The sequence below is a fragment of the Panthera leo genome, chromosome A3 (genome assembly GCF_018350215.1).
Source record: "Panthera leo isolate Ple1 chromosome A3, P.leo_Ple1_pat1.1, whole genome shotgun sequence".
Lineage (NCBI taxonomy): Eukaryota > Metazoa > Chordata > Mammalia > Carnivora > Felidae > Panthera > Panthera leo.
This window is the reverse complement of record NC_056681.1, coordinates 51,287,241-51,302,497: the sequence shown is the minus strand read 5'-3', so window position 1 is coordinate 51,302,497 and position 15,257 is coordinate 51,287,241. Positions and strand designations below refer to the sequence as shown.

At 44.8% G+C, this 15,257-nt stretch overlaps 1 protein-coding gene across 3 annotated transcripts in view; it reads left to right on the top strand.

The window, feature by feature from the left end:
• The window catches only part of SH3RF3 (SH3 domain containing ring finger 3), a 371,367-nt gene that overhangs the window by 134,778 nt on the left and 221,332 nt on the right, over positions 1–15,257 (top strand). The window lies entirely within an intron of this gene.

Below are 15,257 nucleotides of genomic sequence, written 5' to 3'. Positions count from 1 at the left end.
GTAAAGAATACGCAGGATATGCCAATAGGGGAATAGCTTAATGCAGCTCCACTCCTTCAGCACATGCTCAGTGAATGCATGCAGAGTTCCAGGCATCGTGTAGGTGTTGGGGGTTTGGTGGTGGGGCAGGGGCAGGTCCCTGCTCATCTGGAGCTCATGGTTTCATAATGCTGACAGATGTTAAACACATGTAATTCTGTGGTGGTGGGGGTGTTTCTAAGGTCCAGTACACTGTAGAGTAGGATGTTATACCCCGAGCCATAGATTTCCCTTCCTGTGGTGGCAGGGGAATGTAGGCTGTGACTGAAATCCAGAAAGTACTCAACATAGATACTGATTGCTTCTGGTTGGGTTGCTTGATGTGAAATGGAAAAAGTGGCCTACAGTTAAGAGTCTGGGCTTTGGAGTGGTCGGGTGGTAGGGCTGGGTTTAGGCCACATGACTTGTTCCATACACAACAGTAATGGTAGTAGTATGACAGGTACAGTACTGAATATATAGCACTTGACTTCAGCAGTAAGTATCAGGAGCTATTACCTTCTGTGTGTTATTATAATTATCATTATTATCATTATTACTATTACTATTATCTTTGTTGTTTTGTTGAGCCACGTTGCTTATAGTAAGTACTGGAGCAAACGTGATCTTGTAGCTCTAGAAACCTTCTAGGAACTCAGTTAATTGGAAAGCTGAACATTCACCATCCCTGGGAACAAACATTGATGACTTGAGATTTCAAGCTTATTGGTCCTGAACACATTGTAACATTGGGTATTTTGTGCATCGAAAGCTAGTTCTAGATATATGCCTCAAATAATTGAAAACAGGTGCTCAAACACATGCTTGACCACTCATGTATATAGTAGCATTAATCACAGTGGCTCCGGAGTGTCCATCAATGAGTGAATGGATAAGCAAATTGTGGAATGCACATCCAATGGAATGTTATTCAGCCACGAAAAGAAGTGAAGTACTTGATACATGCTACAACTTATATGAACCTTGAAACATTATGTTTGAAAAAAGCCAGTCACAAAATGTTACCCATTGTATGATTCCATTTGGCACAGTTGACCCTTGAACAACACAAGTTTGAACTGTGTGCATGCCCACCTATCTGTGGGTCATCTTTTTAATATTAAAAAAAAGTTTATTTATTTTGAGAGAGAGAGACCATGCATGAGTGAACAAGTGGGGGAGGGGCAGAGAGAGAGGGAGAGAGAATCCCAGGCAGGCTCTGTGCTGTCAGTACAGAGCCTGACGTGGGGGTTGATCCCACAAACGATGAGATCACGGCCTGAGCTGAAATCAAGAGTTAGATGCTTAACCAACTGAGCCACCCAGGCACTTCAAATATTTTTCAAATAAATACAGCACAGTATTGTAAGTGTATTTTTTCCTTCTTATGATTTTTAAAAAATAATCATTTTCTTTTCTCTAGCTTACTTTATTGTAAGAATATAGTATATATACATATAACATACAAAATACGTGTTAATTGATGGTTTGTTATCAGTAAGGCTTCTGGTCAATAGTAGGCTATTAGTGGTTAAGTTTTGGGGAGTCAAAAGTTGTGGGGGATAAGTTCCCCTAACCCCCATGTTGTTCAAGGGTCAACTTTATGTGAGATATCCAAAATAGATAGATCCATGGAAATAGAAAGCAGATCAGTGGTTGTCAGGGAATGGGGAAGGATGGGGGGACAAAGAATAATTGCTTAATGAGTATGGGGTTTTATTTTGGCATAATGAAAATGTTTTGAAACTAGCTGGGGTGGTGATTGTACAACATTGGGACTGTGCTAAATGCCATTGAATTGTTTACTTAAAAATGGTTAATTTTATGTTACATGAATTTCATTTCAGTAAAAAAACTAGCTTTAAGTACCACTTACATGATAATATTTATAGATTACCGTAATACCTTCTGTATATGACTTCAGCCTTTACAAATAATATAAAATTATCCTGTCTGAGCATCCACTCAGAACAACATCCATTATTTAAAAAAAAAAAAAAAAAAGCATTCTGTGCTCGACTGCCTTGTGCCAGCAATAGCAAGGAGCCCGAGTTTAACCTTTCATGAAGCTTTGGATAATCAACATGAATATGTTTAACATACTTTAATGCAATATGGGGAGGCCCCAGGGGCTGCCAAATGAGATACATATTCACCTTGCCCTCTTTTCTGATCCTGAGAAGAAGGAGAGACTTGGGGCATCCCAGGGGAAATCAGATGGCCAGATTTCACTTTATGTGTTTATGATAATATTGGCAAGTTGCTTAGAACCATGCCTGGCCCCTGATGGCTACCTGAGTGCTTGTTAATGTGATCTAAGAAGGGTTGCAGGGTCTCTACTCTGGGCCAGTGGCTTCAAGGGGCTGAGCTCCTGAGAAAGTCAACAGCCCCTGCCCTCTCAGACTTTCCAGGCTCCATAAGCTATAGGGCAGCAGATTTTCTCACAGATTTTGGGTGCTCTTTATTTGGGGGCTGTAGGTTGTTCCAAATGATGGAGGTGTCTAGAAATCTTAATAATAAGTAAATCAATTGATAACCACTCAAATTGTACCTGCATCCCCTGACACCCATCTTTTTCCTCTCCTGCCTTGTGGGATAGTTGTCACTTCCAAGTTTAGCTGAGGCATTTGTTTTTAAAGAACCCCATTCTACATGCCATTTCTTGCTGGCCTCCCTTCCTCTCCAGCAGAGCCACCTACCTGCTTCCCTTGCTAATGATAGTTTATGGAGCGAGGCACCAGTTGGAGAGGTCTGAAGAGTTCAGGGGGAACTGGTAATAGGATCTAGGCTTTTCCCTTCAAGGTCAGTTGGGTTTTTAAGTCCACTCTAGGTTTATGGAGAGGAAAATTCATTACAATCTGACATTCTTTGGCTTCATTTATGGAATGGATTTATTGCACACGCCAGTTACAGCCGGGTGTGGGAAGACAAAACATACTCCCATTTCATCCGATGGCAGGGCCCTGTGTTTTCATCCTAGGGAGGGTTTCATGGTCGGGTTGTCAGAAAGTAACTCAACAACCATTCATTCACGTGGTGTCTGCTCTCCTCAGACTAGAGTGATTCTGACCTGGAGCTGGTTGAGGGCATCCTTTGGCTGAACCTACCAAGGGTAAGAGTGAGGAAGCCCATTGTTCTCCACAGTTGACGTCTGGCTCTGCAGGAGCAGGTATTCAACTAAAGGCAGAGTGAGCACAAACATATTTCCACATTACCAAATGTGCAAATATGAGTATTCTTGGAGATGGTAAAGTTCTCATAACTTACAAGAATAAAAAATAATTTGCTCTAGCTAGAAAAGTGTCATGATTAGGTTTGATATGGGATTACATCTTTGGGACATGAATGGAATTGATGGCAGATATATTTCCCTCAATAAACACAGCAGCTATTTGGGAGGCAAGCCCAGTGACAGTGGCCTGAGTAAGACTTTATCAGAGTTCAGGCCTATCTAAAGAATATAAATGCCTTCCAGTACCCATGGAGAGCTTGAAGCCTTAGCCCTGTCAATGCTACATGGAAGAAGGGCTTCTTCTAGTCACTCAGTATTTTATCTTGTCTATCTGTGAAATGGATGCCACAACTGAAGAAAACTTGTAGTGTTATGTGTATATCATGAAACGATTACTACTTCGTGAAACAGTGATGCAATTTCTATCATCATGTCATGAGTGCTTTGCTCAGTTGGACAGGCCTAAGCAAATTGTCTAAGTCAGGTAGAGAACACCTGAAAAAAAAAACACCTTTATTCTAGTATTGCTGATATATCAACTTCCTCTGTTGTTTTGCATCTGGAGAAGTCAGTTTTGATTTATTTGTATATATACTACCTTGTTCCTGAAAAGATGTAAGATGCCTTATAAAAATAAAACAGTTAAGCAAGATAAAATAATCTAAATTGTCAGGAGAGGAAAATGAGGACAGTAGACATAAAGTATGAAACATTTGGCCAACCTTCATGTTTGGGGGGGAGTTTAAGATGGGGAATACTTAGCTTCAGAACACTCTTCTTCTTGAAAGGAATGTCAAATAAATGGACATAATTTAGCAGCCTCTCACTGAGCAACTATTAAATGCCAAGCACCATTCTGGGTTCTGGGAATAAATGTGGAGTCAGCTCTGCACAGGCTGCCCCTCAGCTCTGTAGAACCTATAGGACTTGAGTAGGGGGGTTAGGCCTTCAGTATGTCTTCATTATTTTGTTAGAAATGGATTCCCAGAAGTTTAGTCATGTTGGTGCTGCCATTTTGGATTTTTAAATTTTTCACTGGCATCTGTGCTATAACCTAAATGTGACTCTGGGATTGGAATTACTGAGGTTTGCTGATAATGGCTTAATTGGATTTTGAATGGATTCTTTTCCTAGTGTCATTTTATTTAAGGTTTTTTTTTGTTTTTTTTTTTTTTGTTTTTTTTTTTGTTTTTTTTTTTTATGTGACCCATGACTCAGTTATGGAAATAAGCTTCATGCTCTCAATTACTATGACTGTGTAATTTCATAAGATTTATTATCTTCTGTGAAGAGCCCTACTTCTGTTAGGGCATATAGCAGCTACCGGCACCTCTGAACAGTCCACGGAATACCAAGTACTGGCAGTTGATTCAGTTGAAAGTGCCTCCCTGAGACTTACTATATTTACTGTCAATATTTATTGCCTGTACTGCTCTGCAGGACAGCTCAGAATTAACTTTGAATTAAATAGTCAATCCTGGGGTTGGGACTCCATCTCTCCCATTTGGGACACCTCTCATTCATGAGAAACCTCAGATCTATTGTGTGGCAGCAGGATCACTGACCCCAAGCATAGCTGTGGATGGATGCTTAGGTTTGGGGAAATGAATACTTGGGAAACTACATTCTTCTGCCTGATGGTCTCACATCTTAAAAATGGAGAAACAGTGGCAAAGTAGCTTAGCCTTTTTTTCTCATAAAAATGAATGATGAGTGTATTTTTTTTGCTTATAGCCACTTCAGTAATTTTCCTGGACTATTTTATCTGTATTCATTTGTGGAAGATGTTTTGTGGGTCCACAGTAGATACCTTACTGGCTGGCACATGTAAACAATATATTAGTACCCATAACAGGTGTGGCCCAAGAAGCTTCGAGCTGGGGCTCTTCAATCTGTAGTGGTGATGATACTTCCGAGAGAATATGGCATTTCTTCTTCTATCTTGATGTTCATTACTTTCTGCTCAACTAAAGTAAATGTGCCAGTGAACAAAGGCCCATGACTGACAATAAGACACATCGATTTGACAGTGGTGAAGGCTGACCATGTGATATAGGAATATGGTACAATCTGTCTATCAGCCAGTGCCCCAATAATGCTGCATAACATCTACCCCAAGAGTCCCTGACACATAACAGTAAGCATTTACCACTAATTCATACTTGTGAGTGTTGGTTGACATATGTTTGCCTTGACTTCAACCTGTAGTTGGGTCTAGTTTCTGTTGCATTTGACTTTTGCCTCTCTTGACCTGCAGCCACTTGAGCCACATTCTCATGACAGAAGGCAAGACTTCAAGAAAGCAAGCCCACCTATGCTTAGCTTAAACCCATTTCAAGTCTTTGCCTATATCTTGTCCATTAGTATCTCCTTAGCCAAAGCAAGCCATGTGACTAAGCCCAAACCCAAGGGGTTAGAAAGTGCATCCCTACAGAAGTGGAGGGAGTAAAGAATGTTTGCTGTGTAATAATCCATCCAGGCACTGAATGAACATGTACTTTTCAGCAATAAAGGGAAGACTGAACATCTCGGCTTGCACATGTCCTCATCCCAAAGTCAGTGGGCACGTGCTTGACTTTGAAGTGATTTTTCTGCATGGTGTGAAGCATGAAAGAAACAAAGGGGGTCTTGAGGACTGCATGGCCATTAAGTTTGTGGCAGATACTTTTATCACCCAGAAGGTCATCCATGTGGTATTGAGCAGGAGACTGAGAACTGTGGTCCAGATTCCATGCATGCATTTTGGGAAGAGGATTAGATATTCTGTGCTAATTAGCTCGCTGAGAGATTTGTTCACTTCTGAAGGGACATGATTTCCCTCTAACCCTTTATACCATCTCTGTTGCTTTTTCAAAGCAGACAACCATGCAAGGATTTTAGTGGCTGAGAAAGGGGTAATGAAGATGTGAGGCTGCTGATCTTGTGGAGGCCGCATTGCCCAGTGGGACGCCTCTGTCTCTGGCCTCACCCTGCCTTTGGGGGTCTTTTTCCACCTCACTCTGATATTGGCAAGAGCCCTGAGGCTCTGGGCAGGGGAGAAATCACTGCTCCTCACTGATGGTCTGTGTGTCCAGGGGTGGAGTGAGGAGTATACAGAGTCACCTTTTTGGGGGGGACTCCAAGGAAATAAGATGCATTCCTTCCCCACCCCCTCACCTTTTCCCAGAAATGTCCTCACCACACTTTTTTGGGGAATTCTGTCATTCGAATTTCCTACTTCTACAGCTCCTATCCTCTTATGTTTCCTTTGAAACTCAGGAGCAGTGACACCAAACATTACAGACATTCCTGTTTGCCAGCTCTTTGGTTCCTCAGATTGATTTTCAGCAGCTTAGAGCCAGGCCCAGTGAGAGAGGATGGGGGAATTGCTTTTGAGGAGGAGGGTTAGGGGTCTCTCAATAGTGTGAGAGAGTGGCAAAGCCTGCTCTGTAGTGGGAATTGGGGTGTGAGCCCCTGGGGGCCACTGGGAAGCTGGTGGGTGAGAGGTAAGAGGGCACCAAAAACAACTAGTCTCAAGGTCACAGGTTTTCATCTAGCTAGTATTCTTATAATCATGGTTTTAAATTCTAGTTCAGACATCTGATATCTGTGTTGATTAAATGCCAGGCCATCATTACTTCCTGTTCTTTCTTTTGGGGTGAATTCCTCTATCTTGTCATTTTGGAGGAAGAAAAAAAATAAAATTAAAAATTAAAATTAAAAAATAAAAAAAAAACAAAGCAAAATCAAATAAAAGAAGCAAGATTCTAGGTGTGTTTTGGTATGCTTATTGAGAGAGGCTTGAAAGAAAAGACAAAAAAGGGAAAGGAAAAAAAGTTAAGTTAAAAATTAAAAAAAATAAAGAAAATAAAATAGAATACATTTTTTTTTGAAAATTTGCTCTTTCTGTATCAAAGAAAGAGAAAGAAAAGAGAAAAAAGAAAACAATATAATCAAAAACAGAAGCAAAGAAAACGAACAAACAAATGAACCAGCAAGCTGAATGAAACCTGAATGAAGTTATATCCAGTTTCCCGAGGTCACAGCTTTTCTTGGGCTGTGCTTCTTTGGAGTAGGAGTGGTAGAGATTTTGTACTTGACAATGCTAAACAGACTCCCCGCTTCTTATTCTTTCTATCCCAGAATACAAGGTAGTTCTTTTTCTGTGCTTTTTGGAGACTCCTTCTTTCTTGCCATAGTGCTCAGTCAGAATCATAAAAAGCTGACATCCACAATTAACTTTAATGATCTGTGCTGGTGGAGGGAAGAAAAGACATAGGAAACACGAAGTAACTGGTCCTTGAGAATTCAGCATAAAATCCTTGCATGTTAGCATGGAAAGGGAGCCCAGAGGTCTCCCAGTTAACCATCTCATTTTACATGCAAGGAAAAACTGAGGCCCAGGCATGGGGAGGACTTGCTTGAGGTCCCACAGAAGGTTGGTGGCAGTGTGTCTGGAAGGCTGTAGAGAGCAGTGTTCCTGCCTGCCACTGGCCCGTGCCCCTTGGCCATACACTCGTGGTGAGGCAGAGTCATCAGCCTAGTGGACAGTCAGCAGTGGGAAAGGAAAATCAGAGTCCCTTTCTGAGTCCTTGTTGACCAATTCAGGGGTTGACTGTGATCCAGTGCTAGCCCCAGTAGGAATGAAATGCAGGTATCCAATTTCCCAATCGTCTAAAACCTTATGTAAAGAGTTTTCAAGCTCAAAAACTTCACACCAGTAGACCAGCCAAGTAATCTCAAAAGATTACTTTGAGACAATAGGGAAGTATAAACAACTTTCCTGCTATTTAGCATTAAAAGGTGAGTCCCTAGGCTCCTGGGTGGCTCAGTTGGTTAAGCCTCCGACTTCAGCTCACGCTCTGTCTCTCCTTCAAAAATAAACAAACATCAAACAAAAACAAAAAATAAAGGTGAGTTCCTGCATGATGTATGTGTCTGGATAACTTGAAGTGGGATTTTCCCCAAATGGGCTGTGAATTTGTGGTTTGAGAGTTTTGCGGATTTTGTTTGTACAAGAATCCCTTCTCTCTCTCCATTTATTGAGCACCAACTGTGTGTCCAGCTGTACTATGTCCATTATAAATTATCTTGTACTGTGTATAATAAGCCTTTGGAAATAGATAACTTCTCTTCATTGCAAATGGGGAAATTGAAGTGCTGGACATTAGGAACTTACATGGGGCCATCTAGGTAGAAATGGTGATGCAGTTTCAAATACAGACCTGTGCAGTGTCCCCTTAACCAAAGCAAGTCAGTGGAGCCCTGAGTCCAAAGCCCAACGTCAAGGAGTAGAGAGGTGCACCCCACAGAAGTGGAGGGACAAAGGTGTTCTGTGCAACTGCAAAGCCTAATGCTCCTAACTACTGAGCTACACTGGAGAGATACAGAGAGAGACAGAGAGACAGAGATGGAGATCATTGAGTAAGAGGAAAGGGTACAGCTGTCACTCATGTGGTCAGAACTGGACTCTCACCTTGATACAGTCCTGGGCTGTCACTAATCCTCTGTTGGAGTTTTGTTTAGGTGGGAGTGATTTCAGATGCCTCCTGCCCCTTCCCTGCTCCACTTCATTCTCTATCATGAATTCCATTGCTGGGATGAAAAAAGTGAGGAGAGAGAATGGCTTTACCCTGCTCCGCAGATGTAGCATTCCCAGAATGGACTTCCTTGTGGTCTCCCTGTCAAGCACATGAGCACCAGGTGCATGAGGGCAGTTCCTTTGAATTTGAGTCTGGAATTGCATTTCTCAGCTGTCTGGTGGAGCAGGACTTGTATGAAGGAATGATGATGGGTGTCTTACTGCTGGGAATTAAGGATGGGAACCTTTTTAATCAAGCTGTAGGTCTTCTCATTGAAAAGTACTACATTTAATCTGAACATAATGTGTTTTGAGTGAGCAGCTGCCAAATTTTCCATAGTTCTTGGATTCAGGGTAGAGCTAAATCAAAAGACTCTGTCTCTGGTTTCCATGATGATGGAGTGGCTGCAGACTCAAAAAGCAAACTTGCACGGTGATTCTGTGCAGATGAACATACCAATCATCCTGACCCCAGGATTGGGGACTAGGGTTAAGGGGATTACACAAAACATGGCAGGGACACAGAGACCACAGATTTGGGCCTGGGGGTTATGGAGTATACAGACCATGGTGGGGGGGGGGCACACAGAGAACATAGGGTTGGGTGCTGGGGTTGAGAGGAATATGCAGACCATGGCAGGAGGTACACAGATCACAGGGTTGGGACTTGGGGGGGGGGGGTACACAGACCATGGCAGGGGATACACAGTTCACAGGGTTGGGACTGGGGTAGAGGAAGTACACAGATCATGGGAGGCTGTGGGGGAGCACGCCACCCATCCTGGAGCACCCCCACTATTTGGTAGTGGAGCACAGTGCCATGTGGGGATGTGGAGGAGGGAGGCACACAGAACGTCCTGGGAGGTAGGGTAAAGTAGACATTTCCTGCCTCCGGGGGTGGGGGGGCAGAACCTAGAGATGGCCATGTGGCTGGAGCTGAAAGGCTGTGGCTGGCATTGTGAGTGTGGGGAGCAGGAGCCCTGGGAGAAGCCACTGTGGCCTTGGAGGTGATGAAATGCTCAGGTTCCAGATGCTGCTTCTTGGCGGGTGTCAGAGGGAATGCCAAAAGAACCTGACTCGCCAGGTCCTGGCTGGTGCCTATCTCCAATAGTGTTACATCCCAGGGAGGGAAGAAGCTTTTGTCTGCTTGCTTGTTTGTACAGTTTTTCTTTCTTTGTTACCTTCCCAAGAGAACAATTTCTGATTGGTGACAGTAGCTATTTTTATTTTATCTTATTGCCACGTGTGTTCATCTTCACACACGTGGGTTAAATCTTCATCTTTCCTTTACATATTAATGAAGGGAGAGAGATACTTTGTGTAGGTGTGTAGATCACATTACATTATTTAGCCATACTGATAGCACAAGTTGTCTTCTCTTTCTTAACCAGAAGAATCCACCTGGGGGAAGCAGTGGACTCGGGTTTTGCTGAGATGCCAAATCATGGGTGTATGCCAGTGGGTGTGTGAGCTGCCTTCCTAGTCTGTTCCACGGTTCCCAGTGCGTGACTGCATCAGGAAGGCACTGGGTTCGCTGCAGCAGGGCTGCCCTGGACTTTAGAACCAGAACCTTGAGTGGGAGGGCTGGGAAGGTGTAGGCTTGCCATGTGGGCCTGGGGACTGTCAGCTGAGTAGATAGTGCAGGAGCTCTTTAACTCACTCCAGCACCTGTCTTTACCATGGAGATGTCTGTGCACTCATATGTTTGGATTAATTACCCTGCAGTGGATTCAGATGATTATTTTCTTTTACTTTTTAGCTTTGTGTTTTTGTTTCATGATTTAGTAGCCAGAAAGGCCAAAGGAGAAAGATGCAGAACTGCATCAAAACGCAGCCATGCATTTCCATGTATTCTAGGGTCAGTGCACTGTGAGGTGAGGGCAGGCTGGAGGCAGACCCATTGGAAGGGGCCACCGAATGGGAGGTCCCAGTGGGACTCAGGCAGGTTCATTAGGGGCCACAGGGAAGGTGTGGTGGAGACCTGGTGGTCAGTGGTGATGCTGTTGGGGGGTTCTGTGATCTCACTGAGCCCAGGATCCTCCTCTGAGAGAAGGGGTAAGAATAACTCTGTGCAGGGGTTGGGGGGGAAGATTACACAGAACTGTGTTCACAGACAGAGGGTATGTCAAGGTTTGGCCCAGGGCTGGTTCACAGGTGGCAGGGCTGAAGGCAGTCGGATGATAAATTCTGAAAGATTATTGAAAAGATTTCCCAAAGTGGCTGGTGCATTCTGTGAAGACACCTAGGGACTGTGGCCTAGCTCTGCTCCCTGCCTTCCCATTCCCAACACAGTGGTCTTTCCACTTGGGAGCTTGGGCCCTCAGCCTTCCCTCCACTGGAAGGCCCTCTGCTCCAGCTCAACTGTTTGGGGGAGCCTCGCTGGACCCCTGCCACTGAGGAGGGTGGCGCCCCTCCTCCAGCCCTGTGGCCGGTTGCCAGCATCCTACATAGAGGCCTCCCCTCAGGGTGGAAGGGGAGGCTGTGCATCTCTTCTACTCAGCACTGAGCCCCCAGGGAGCAGGAGCTGCACTTCAGAAATGCCAGTGAGCCTGGGTACTCCTGTTACCAGCAGCGGCCTCTGGGAGACAGCAGTGAGGCCTGGTTTCCTCCTGGGGATGAGATAGGGTATGCGGTGAAGGGTGGTGACGGGTGAGTGTTGGCTTTTTTATCACGGTTGGGGCTGTTGCAGGGCAGTTGCAAGGGAGGTGTCCCACAGTGTGCCTCTCAATGCTTGCAGCGACCCTGGAAGGAGGGGACATTTGCCCTCCTTTGTAGGGTCAGAATTTGAGAATTAGAGTGTTAAATAGCTGTCCTGAATTGTTGTTAATAGTTGTAAATAGTTGTCCAGCTGTTAAATGGTGGACTTGTGATTTGAACTTGGTTTTTCTTGGCCCCAAACTAAGGCTGGGTGCTAAGCAGTCAGGGGTCTTGAGCAGAGGGTTCTTTTATGTGTATTTGCAGTTACAGCACATACACAGTGACCCTCAGATTCCATGTCAATGCTGGTGTCTGTGTTTCTGACCCCTCTCTGCCCTGACAGCTGTGTGCACATGCTGTTCCAGCCAACACAGGAAGACCTGGGGGTGGCATTTGTGATGTTATTTCACGTAACAACTCCCTTTGAAAATCGGCACAGATACTCCTAATCGGCCTTCCCATTTCTAGTCATAATGAAGGACCTTGGAAGAACATGATCTGTCGGGTCCTGAGCCCACAGGTCTTGTGGAGGGGGGCTGCCCTGGGGAAAAGGGGCTGCAGGGCCTCCTGTGTTCTCTTCTGTGGTATGCCCTTCTGAATTTCTTCTCCAGAAGTACATTGTTTGGGTGAGGTTAGTTTTCTTAAGCACCTTCATTCTCCTGATGAAAATGAGTGTCACTGAAGGGCATTTTTATTCTTAAAGCATTTCAGGGACTGGTAGTGACCAAATGTATGAAATAAGTTGTAGGAGATGAAATGAGTGAAATTTGGTGGTTGGCGGGATAGGCTCCTGTCTGCTGGCTAGGACTTCATTCTTGAAGACAGCTGCTAAGGGGTGTGGATGGAGATGTGGCCCAGGAGATAGAGCCCAACCTTCTTCCTATTGCTCCCTGGCAATCTGGTCTTCATGCCACCCAATTTTGGGGAAGCTTCATGAGACATTTTTGCTGCAGAAAACCTTGTGTTTAAGTTCCCCAAGGAGTAGTAATGGTGGTTTTGGCCGGAAGAAGAGTGTGGAGTGGCATCTGCAAGATTTGAGGGGAGGGGGGGCCACGGCCAATTGTTTGAGCCAAATGGTCCTGTTGAGGCTTTGGTGATTTTTGAGACTCTATCCCCCAGGCCAGGCTGAGCAGACTCTCTTACATGCTGATGTCTGAGAGCAGTTCTCCTGGGTGGTTAGAAAGCATGTCTCTGTGGAATGTGTGTGTGTGTGTGTGTGTGTGTGTGTGTGTGTATGTGTGTGTGTGTGAAAATGATCTGTTGCCCCATGTGGGATAATGTTCCTGAATATGCTGAATTTTAAAAATCCACACAGGGCTCACATTCTGCCTTCCTGATGACAGGTTTTGGGAGAGCAACGAGGACATTTTGGCTCACAATATCAAAAATGCACTCAGTGTAGGAAACCACTGCCTCTTCAGGACACACTGCCTGTGGCTGCACACCAGGGGCTGTCACTCCACAGCCAGGCCACACCTATCTTATTGTTGCCCAGAGTAAAAGTGAGACACAGAAACAGCTCATCATCCACCCCCAATCATGAAAGAGCTCCTGGGGAAGAGGGGTGCCGTGTGCGAGGAGGAGCTGCCCATGGAAAGCTGCTTTAAAGGGAAAGCCATTCATTGATGCCTGGCCCTGGCATTCTGGTTTGAGGAACATGCCATCTCGGTCATGTGCTGGGAGTGTCGTTTAGTGCGAAGCTGAGCTGCCTGGGAACTCTGGAAGGGCTGCTAAAATATCAAGTGTTAAAAGCCGGATTAAGCCGGCCTGTGAATCAATAGCATGCTTTTCCAAAGCAATAGTACAAAATGTTTTGTCTTAATTAGACTTAAGGCATGAACCATTGATTCTCCTGTATGTTTGCTGTCTGCATGGTGCCCTTTTGTTAGTGTGCTTGGAAGTGGCATGTTAACAGTGCATGTGGGGCGCCCACCCATGCAGGATATGTGAGTGCCTGCTGGAAGGAGCACAGCAAGCTGGTGCTAAGCCTCATTCTGGTCATGCCCTGGAGCGTGTCCCTGCCAAGCCTGGAGCCTGATGTGTGCCTTCCTCAGTCCTGTCCGAGAGTTCTGCTGGACGAGGCTCCATTTCTGGTTTGTGAAAGTGTGTTGTTGCCTCTGACAGGGTCCTGTGGGCCAGTGTAAGGAAGCCGGTCCTCTTAGATCCAGCAGTGTGAGTCTGAGTATTAGAGGCAGTTTCCTCCCTCCTCGTCTGGGCCCCAGTGGCTTCACGTGTGCTCATGGGGACCACACCTCTGCATGGCATGGAGCATGAGCCCTGCTTTCTCACCCATGCACCTTTATGTGCTTTTGCCCACTGCATTCCTGTTTCTCTTTTCACTCACATGGCTTGTGGTCTTATTTGCCCAGTTTTTCATTTTTGTGCTCTGGGTTCTGAGGTTCTGTGGCCTGCAGGATAGTTTGGCTAAGATATACCATGATAGTCAAGTAAGGTGTTTGTAAACTTGACCTCATGCTTACGAATAAAATAACGTTTCTGACATTGGGAGGTGGACATCTAGCAAGTGTCATTCAGTGGCAGAAAGGAAAATTATGTGATGTTTGGAACCCTGGAGGCCTGGTGCCTGTATCTGTGGATTTTCAAAGTAATTTTATCCCAGGATTTTATTTCAGTTTTAGCTCAGTTTTTTTTTTTTTTTTTTTTTTTTCTGGCTCTGGTATGTTGGTATTTCAGAATAGGTGGCCTGATACGATCTGGAAGGTCACATCAGCCTTTGCAATTTGCAGCACTTGCTGCCATCACTTTGCGTTCTTAGAGTAAGGGATGGGCAAAAGGACCGGACATATTTCCTGGTCACTCTGAATGAGGAAATGTGAGTGAAACAGACTTAGTTGTGAGAACTAAACCATCTGATTGGGGGATTTTTTAAAGTTTATTTATTTTTGAGAGAGAGGGAGCGTGGGAGGGACAGAGAGAGAGGGAAAGAGAGAGAATCCCAATCAGGCTCTGCACTGTGGACCTGATGTGGGACTCAAACTCGCAAATTGTGAGATCATGACCTGAGCCAAAACTGAGAGTTGGATGCTTAACTGACTGAGCCACCGAGGCACCTCCAGGATGTTTTTGATCTACCTGGAAGGAATTGGGGATGGCACCCTACCTGGACCCATAGCTCTCCTTGCAACTAGGGATATCTGTGAGACTAATGGCCGGAGAAGGTGAAGGAGTTGGGTCTTTTAGCACCATCTCCTGCCATCTCTCAGCGATCTTGCAGGAGGTGATATATTCTTATCATCTCATGGTACAGATGGAATAACTAAAATCTACAGAGGGTCAGTGGTTTGCTCTAAGTCAGGCAGTCAGGCAGCCTCTGAGTGCCGGCCTAGAACCGCGGCTTGGGTTCGTGGGCCAGGCAGAGCCCAGGCTTCCCATACTCAGCCACTTGACTGGCCACCGGTATGGGCACTGAGCATGAGGGCTGGCTCTCTGTAGTCCCTTTAACCAAGAGACTTTGTGATTAAAATAAGCAAGGAGCCTCTACATACAAGTCCTTCTCTATAATGCTAAAATCCCAAAGCACCAAAAACTGAAAACCTACTTCTATGCTTGGTACAAACTCATTTGGCTGCAAACCCTGATGTGTGCTGTCATGAGTCCATATAAGTTAGTGATATCTATGTTTCCCTGTAGAAATATGTTGCAGAGAAGGACGTACAGGGAGAATTTATGTAACATAGGGGAGGGTGTGATGCTACCTTTCCAAAATCTATACATTTTTTAATCCCTAAG